This window comes from Rhododendron vialii, chromosome 1a, assembly GCF_030253575.1.
Source record: "Rhododendron vialii isolate Sample 1 chromosome 1a, ASM3025357v1".
Lineage (NCBI taxonomy): Eukaryota > Viridiplantae > Streptophyta > Magnoliopsida > Ericales > Ericaceae > Rhododendron > Rhododendron vialii.
This window is the reverse complement of record NC_080557.1, coordinates 14,869,204-14,875,551: the sequence shown is the minus strand read 5'-3', so window position 1 is coordinate 14,875,551 and position 6,348 is coordinate 14,869,204.

Genomic DNA, 6,348 nt, shown 5'->3' with positions numbered 1-6,348 from the left:
CTTCTCGCAATATTTTTTGCGGCAACGTAGTATTTAAGCTCTAACAATCAACTTTAGTCACATCTTTTTCAATGGATAGCATGCCAATCCATTTAACCTCTCTCTAGGTGACCGAAAGTACAATATAATCAACTTTAACTTCCTAAATCGTATTTTCTCGGAGAACTCTAAGTGGTATAATTAAGTATATTCTATTAGCAATCCACGCATTTAGAAAATAATCACCCATTTGTTTTAAATAACTGAACACTTCCTTTGGCTTTTCTTGTTTCTTTGGATAAAAAACTTCATTCACAAACGCCAGGCGTTTTGATTCTTTAAACAAGTCAGGACCAATATACCATTGCTTATCATTATAAATTCTAACAAAAACCTTATAAAATTACATCATCACCAACCATCTTTCTTTCTTCTTCTTCTTTTGTGCCTTTTGCTTTGGACATTGGGCCCTAAATTTCGTTGGACATTTTCCTACATATGTGTGTATATATACATAACGCGAGGGCATAAAAATTTTAGGATCTTCATGAAATAGGAAAAAAAACTGAGAGTTGATGCAGTCGCATCCTCGGCGTATGACCAAGGCCGGCCCTGATGAAAATCTTCAGATTGTTGGATGCGTACTTATTTGTCCTATATCACTTGTCATTTGTCAATGGAATGAGGTGCTAGATTAATATTCATGCCCCGTTTCGAAAGGCTAGTTATGCTGACTTTGATTAGGATTCACATTCATCAAACAAACAGAGCCTTTCAATTATGAAGAAGCTGAGTCTTTTCAATGATTTACCAAAAAGACTAAATTAGGCATTTCTTGGCTAAATAGTCCATTAGGGTTGTTTTTTAGTTTTTATATTCAATTTTTTTTTTCCGCATTTGTTAGTCTTGCATCGATTTTAGGTGAATTATTGGTTCCTCTCGACGAGAGAAATCTAAAAAGTAAAAAAGTTATGTTCAAAACTAACGTATTTTTTTGAATAAAGACAAATAACTCAAAACAGTGATTTTTGGATTTTTTTTTTTTGTATATTCTAGAAAATTTTAGTTTTGAATATAGTATTGTGCTTTTTAGATTATCTCGTTGAAACAAATCAATAATTCTAAAAAATGATGCAAAACTAAAAATACGAAACAAATTTGAACAAAAGGGAAAAAAATGACACACTTAGGGGTTGCTCTAGTGGTTCGGACGAACCAGGCTTTGGGAGTACTCCTCTCAAGGTCTAGGGTTTGATTTCGCATACGGTGAGTACCTTGAAGTAAGTGTAGGGCCGTGACTGGTATGACCGCGCTAGTTGCTCCGGAGGTTTGGATTGCACAATCGGGTCCATTTAATTGTTTGGCTGTTACAGACTGTTTCTTGAGGAATATTTAGTCAAAACAAGCCTTAATAAACCGATGAAAGAAAGAGAAGAAAAAATGGACATTGAGATTGAGACAAACTAGAGGTCATTATTGCCAGCAGCCAGATATGATAGTACTTGTGTGAACAGTAGTAGTAGGTAACCTCATTCCATTGACAAATTGTGCGAACGACAGGTACATGACCAACAATAGGGGTCCTATAAAACGAAAATCCTATTGGTACCGAACAGTACCGTAGGGACCGCCACATCAGGCCGTCTTCGGTCATCGAACGACCGATTCAAGCCGTCCAAAAATTTTAAAAAAAAAATGAGGGGGCCCCGCGAGATTCAATGATATCCGACACGTGTAGGGTGTTCGATCCAAACATTCCATTTTCGTATAAATATAAATAGAATTTTTAGACAGTGCGAATCGACCGTCTCGTTGCCGAAAACAGTCCGACACGGCTGTTCTTACGATTTCCCTACGGTACCGGTACCGGTCGGTACCTATTGGAAACTACAAAAAGGCAATCTTCAAAGGCTACCCACCAACCCAAATGATAGACTTTTGAATGGGAAAAAGACTATGTTCCCAGTTCCCACTGTAAGAACTGACCGCATCACAGGAAAAAGCTCGCACTGAGGATGCCAAGCAGCTCCAGGGATGTTCAAAAAAATCGTCCGAACAGTAAAATCAGTTCGATTCGGATCGAACCGTCCTCTTTAGTCGGATTTTGCGGTTTTACGGTCAGGTTATGGTTCCAAAAAAATAAGAACCGTTAATTTTAGTTCGGTTACTGATTCTTAATTAATGAACCGTTGTTAGAACTGAACCGGACCGTTTAAAATTAAGATAAATATAGATATACATATGTGTGTGTAATTAAATATGTATTTGAATTTGATAGGTTAATCTTTTCCTTGCTAAACTTAATTTATTTAGAGATGAAATTTCATTTATTAGGAAAACTTTTATTTTCTTCCTTCCTTTTCTATTCCAGCAGATTATCTTCTTATTTTTTTAATTTTATGAGTTCATATTTTGTGAATAAGTGTTTGGATGCTTATTGGATAGAATCGAAACCGAATCAAAACCGGACCGGTCTTGCAGTTTGGTTCTGGTTAGGTTTCATGCATATATTGGTTAGGTTCTGGTTCCCAATTTTCTAGAACCGTTTGAAATGGTCCGGTTGCTGGTTTTTTAGAGAACCGGACCAATCTGGACCGTGTACACCCCTAAGAAGCACCATGCAAATTAAGCGGTGTAGAGCGTCCGGAATCTTGGCAATCAAAGGCTTAGATTTTAACCAAATAATTAGCGATTTAGATTTGTAGGTGATTTGTATGTATTCAGATTCGATTCGAGCCATCCATGCCGAGATGAACGGCCAGATCGGCCGCTTTGCACTCGCTTAGTAAGGAGCTGCTCGACAGCATCCCTAAATCCAAGGGACGAATCGAGAATCGAATGGGGCCAGAAGATCGCTCTATCTAAATTTTATAGGAAATGTAGTTGTTTAATAAAGAAAAACTTTCAAAATTATATAAATTCATCTGCCCAATGTTTTTTAAAAATTTACAACCTGCCATTCATCACTTCTTCAATACCCTATCCACCTCCTAATATTCTAATAGCTTATGAAAAATCCAACATTAGGTTTTAAATTCTGCCTTTTAAAATGAACGTGGATGCACAAAATTGCTTGCATCTAGGGTTATATATATATACACACACTGAGGATCAAGTCAGGACACCCTGATTTAGTGTTAGGTCCGGACTTTTGCTCTAAGTCATTGGATTGCATTTTCAATGGTCTGGATCTACGAAAAATTTGTTTGCGCGAACAAATATCTGTTCGCGCAAATAAATTGTCCGTGCATCCGGACCATTGAAAACACAATCCAACAGCTGAGATTATGGTTCAGACCTAACTCAAAATCCGGATGTCCTGACTGGATCCGGACTCTATGTGTATGTGTGTGTGTGTCTATATATATATATATATATATAAATGTTTTTTTAATTCTATACGTTAATTGAAAATATTTATGGCGACGTTTTTGTTATTAGTATTTTTGCAGTTTGAACTGGCAAAGATTGATATTATCTTTTTTATTGTTAAAAACTTTTTTCGCGTTGTTCGCTTATTTAACATTGATATTATGCCTCGGTCCCAAGAGAGCGCGGTCCCGAGAGAGTGATATGACAAAAACAGAATGACTTGTAAACTTCAGAAAGCTATCTCCCAACAAATGAGAATGAGCTGCATATGGATCAACATTAATTAATTGTACCTAATCTGAACGAGAGAGAGAGAGAGAGAGAGAGAGAGAGAGAGAGAGAGAGAGCCATGCATCCTCCAACCGAATCGAAAATGAGTGAATTGAAAGTTTGACATGTTGAAAATGAGTCATTATCATTCTGTACCACTTGAGCTACACTCTAGGTTCATTTGAATTTATTTTTACTTTATTTTGAATTTGTTTTTATTATCGGCTTCTGTCATTTCGATTTGGATTTTCTTTATCGAAAAAGCTAAAGGGACTGACGAAGATGATACCGATGGGCACGCGAGCCCATTTCGGGTTCCTCACAGATGATCTAAGCCGTTCAATAATTTAAAAAAAAAAAGTGTATATGTCAAAAATTAATCAGCACTTTTTCGTTTAAATGCATCTTTTTAGTGTGGTTTATTTTTTGCTGTATTACTAAAATATGTAGAGGAGGAAATACTATATAGTAATTATATTTGTAGAGGAGGAAATATTATATAGTAGTAATTAGATTATCTTGTTGAGATGAATCAATAATTCTAAAAAATGACGCAAAAACTAAAAATACGAAACAAATTCGAATAAAGGAAAAAAAAAAAACATTCTCAGGAGTTGTCCCAGTAGTTTGGACGGACCAGGCTTTGGGAGTACTCCTCAAGGCCTGGGGTTTGATTCTCCACACGGTGATTACCTTGAAGTAAGTGGGGAGCTGTACGTACGTGACTGATGTGGCCGTGTTAGCTCTCCAAAGGTTTGGGTTGCATGCGCAGTTGGATCCATTTAATTACTTGACTGCAGGACTGCTCCTCGAGGATTATTTAGCCAAAACAAGCATTAATAAACCGATGAAAGAAAGAGAGAAAAAAATGGACATTGAGAGATTGAGACAAACTAGAGGTCATTATTGCCAGCAGCCAGCTATGATATATGTGTGTGGATAACCTCATTCCATTGACAAATTATATAGAACGACAGGTACATATCCAACAATCTAAAGGGGGTCCTATAAAATTACAAAAAAGCAATCTTCATAGGCTATAGTATATTCCTAGTTCCCACTGCAAGAACTGACCGCAGCACAGGAAAAAGCTCGTACACAGGATGCTGCCATTGAACCAAACAATAAACAGTTCATATTTTTATGGGATTTGTATGCACTCAGATTCGATCAAAATCGTTCGTGCCGAGATGAACGGTAAGATCGGCAGCTATGTACTCGCTCAGTAGGGAGTTGGTTGGTAGCATCCCTGAATCCAAGGGACGGATCGACAATCGGATGGGGCCGGAAGATCGCTCTATCTAAATTTTAATTTTTATAGGAAATGTAGTTGTTTAATAAAAACCTTCAAAATTATATAAGTTCGTCTGCCAATGTTTTTTAAAAATTGAACAACCTGCCATTCATCACTTCTTCAATACCCTATCCACCGCCTAAAATTGTACTAGCTTATGAAAAATCCAACATTAGGTTTTAAATCTTGCCTTTTAAAATGAACGTGGATGCACAAAATTGCATGCATCTAGGGTTATATATATGGTTTTTTTTAAATTCTATATGTTAATTGAAAATATTCATGGCGACGTTTTTGTTATTAGTATTTTTGCAGTTTGTATTGGCAAAGATTGATATTATCCTTTTTATTGTTAAAAACTTTTTTTGCGTTGTCCGGTTATTTAACATTGATATTCTGCGCACTTAAGGAAGCTCCTCCAACCGAATCGAAAATGAGTGAATTGAAAGTTTGACATGTCAAAATGAGTGATTATCATTCTGTACCACTTGAGCTACCCTCCAGGTTCATTTGAATTTGTTTTTATTTTTATTTTTTTCGAATTTGTTTTTAATATATGGGTTTGGGTTTGGACCCATTCTAACCCAACTAATAAATGAGTTGGGTTGGGTCTATTTTTTAATAGATGGATTTGGGTTTCTTAATAGGTCTGGGTTCAATTTGCCACCCCTAATTTATACCAACCTGGTTTCGGATGGCACCACCCAACTTTGGTGATCACTTTGCTATCATACTACTATAGTTTTCCTTTTCTCTCAGGGCATAAATGCATACTATTGTTGATTTTAATTGAGTTTAGGTATCTGAAGATTTTCTGCACCTTTTTCATGACCTTTCGATTTGGACAACTTTCATGATACACTAAGAAGAGTTTTGCACGCAACCATGCATACACCCACAGAGTTTTAGTTTGTTCCCTAATTTGCCCATTGGAATTGGATCTTCTCTGGTTCATAATTTGGACTGGATGGAACAATCCAAATCTAAATCGTCCAATGCTGTAATTAATGATTTGAATTTGCTCAGAGACTAACCGGTAAAGGTCTTTGGGCAAATTTAAATTATTTTTTTTGTCAACATTGTATACATCAGCAGGAGTTAGTAGGGAGAGTTAAAGTTAGCACATGAGTGTCTAGAGGTTATCTATAGCCTTGGCCTCCAAAACCCCGCCCCCCGTGGGACTTGAACCCTGGTCAATACTGGGGGAAGGAGATGAGCAACGAACTTCACTAGAAGTGGTTCTCAAATTTAAATTATTGATTATACCAATGAGTGGTTTAGGAGGAATTTTTGGGTGCCGAGTGGGCACCACATGGTGCCCGAGCAATGCATCCAGGCCGTCCATTTCAGTTTTGGACGGCTCGGATTTAGAGAGAGAAAAAGGAGAGAGAGTGGTGGGGTGAGAGGAGAGAGAGAGTTTCAATCTGGGCCGT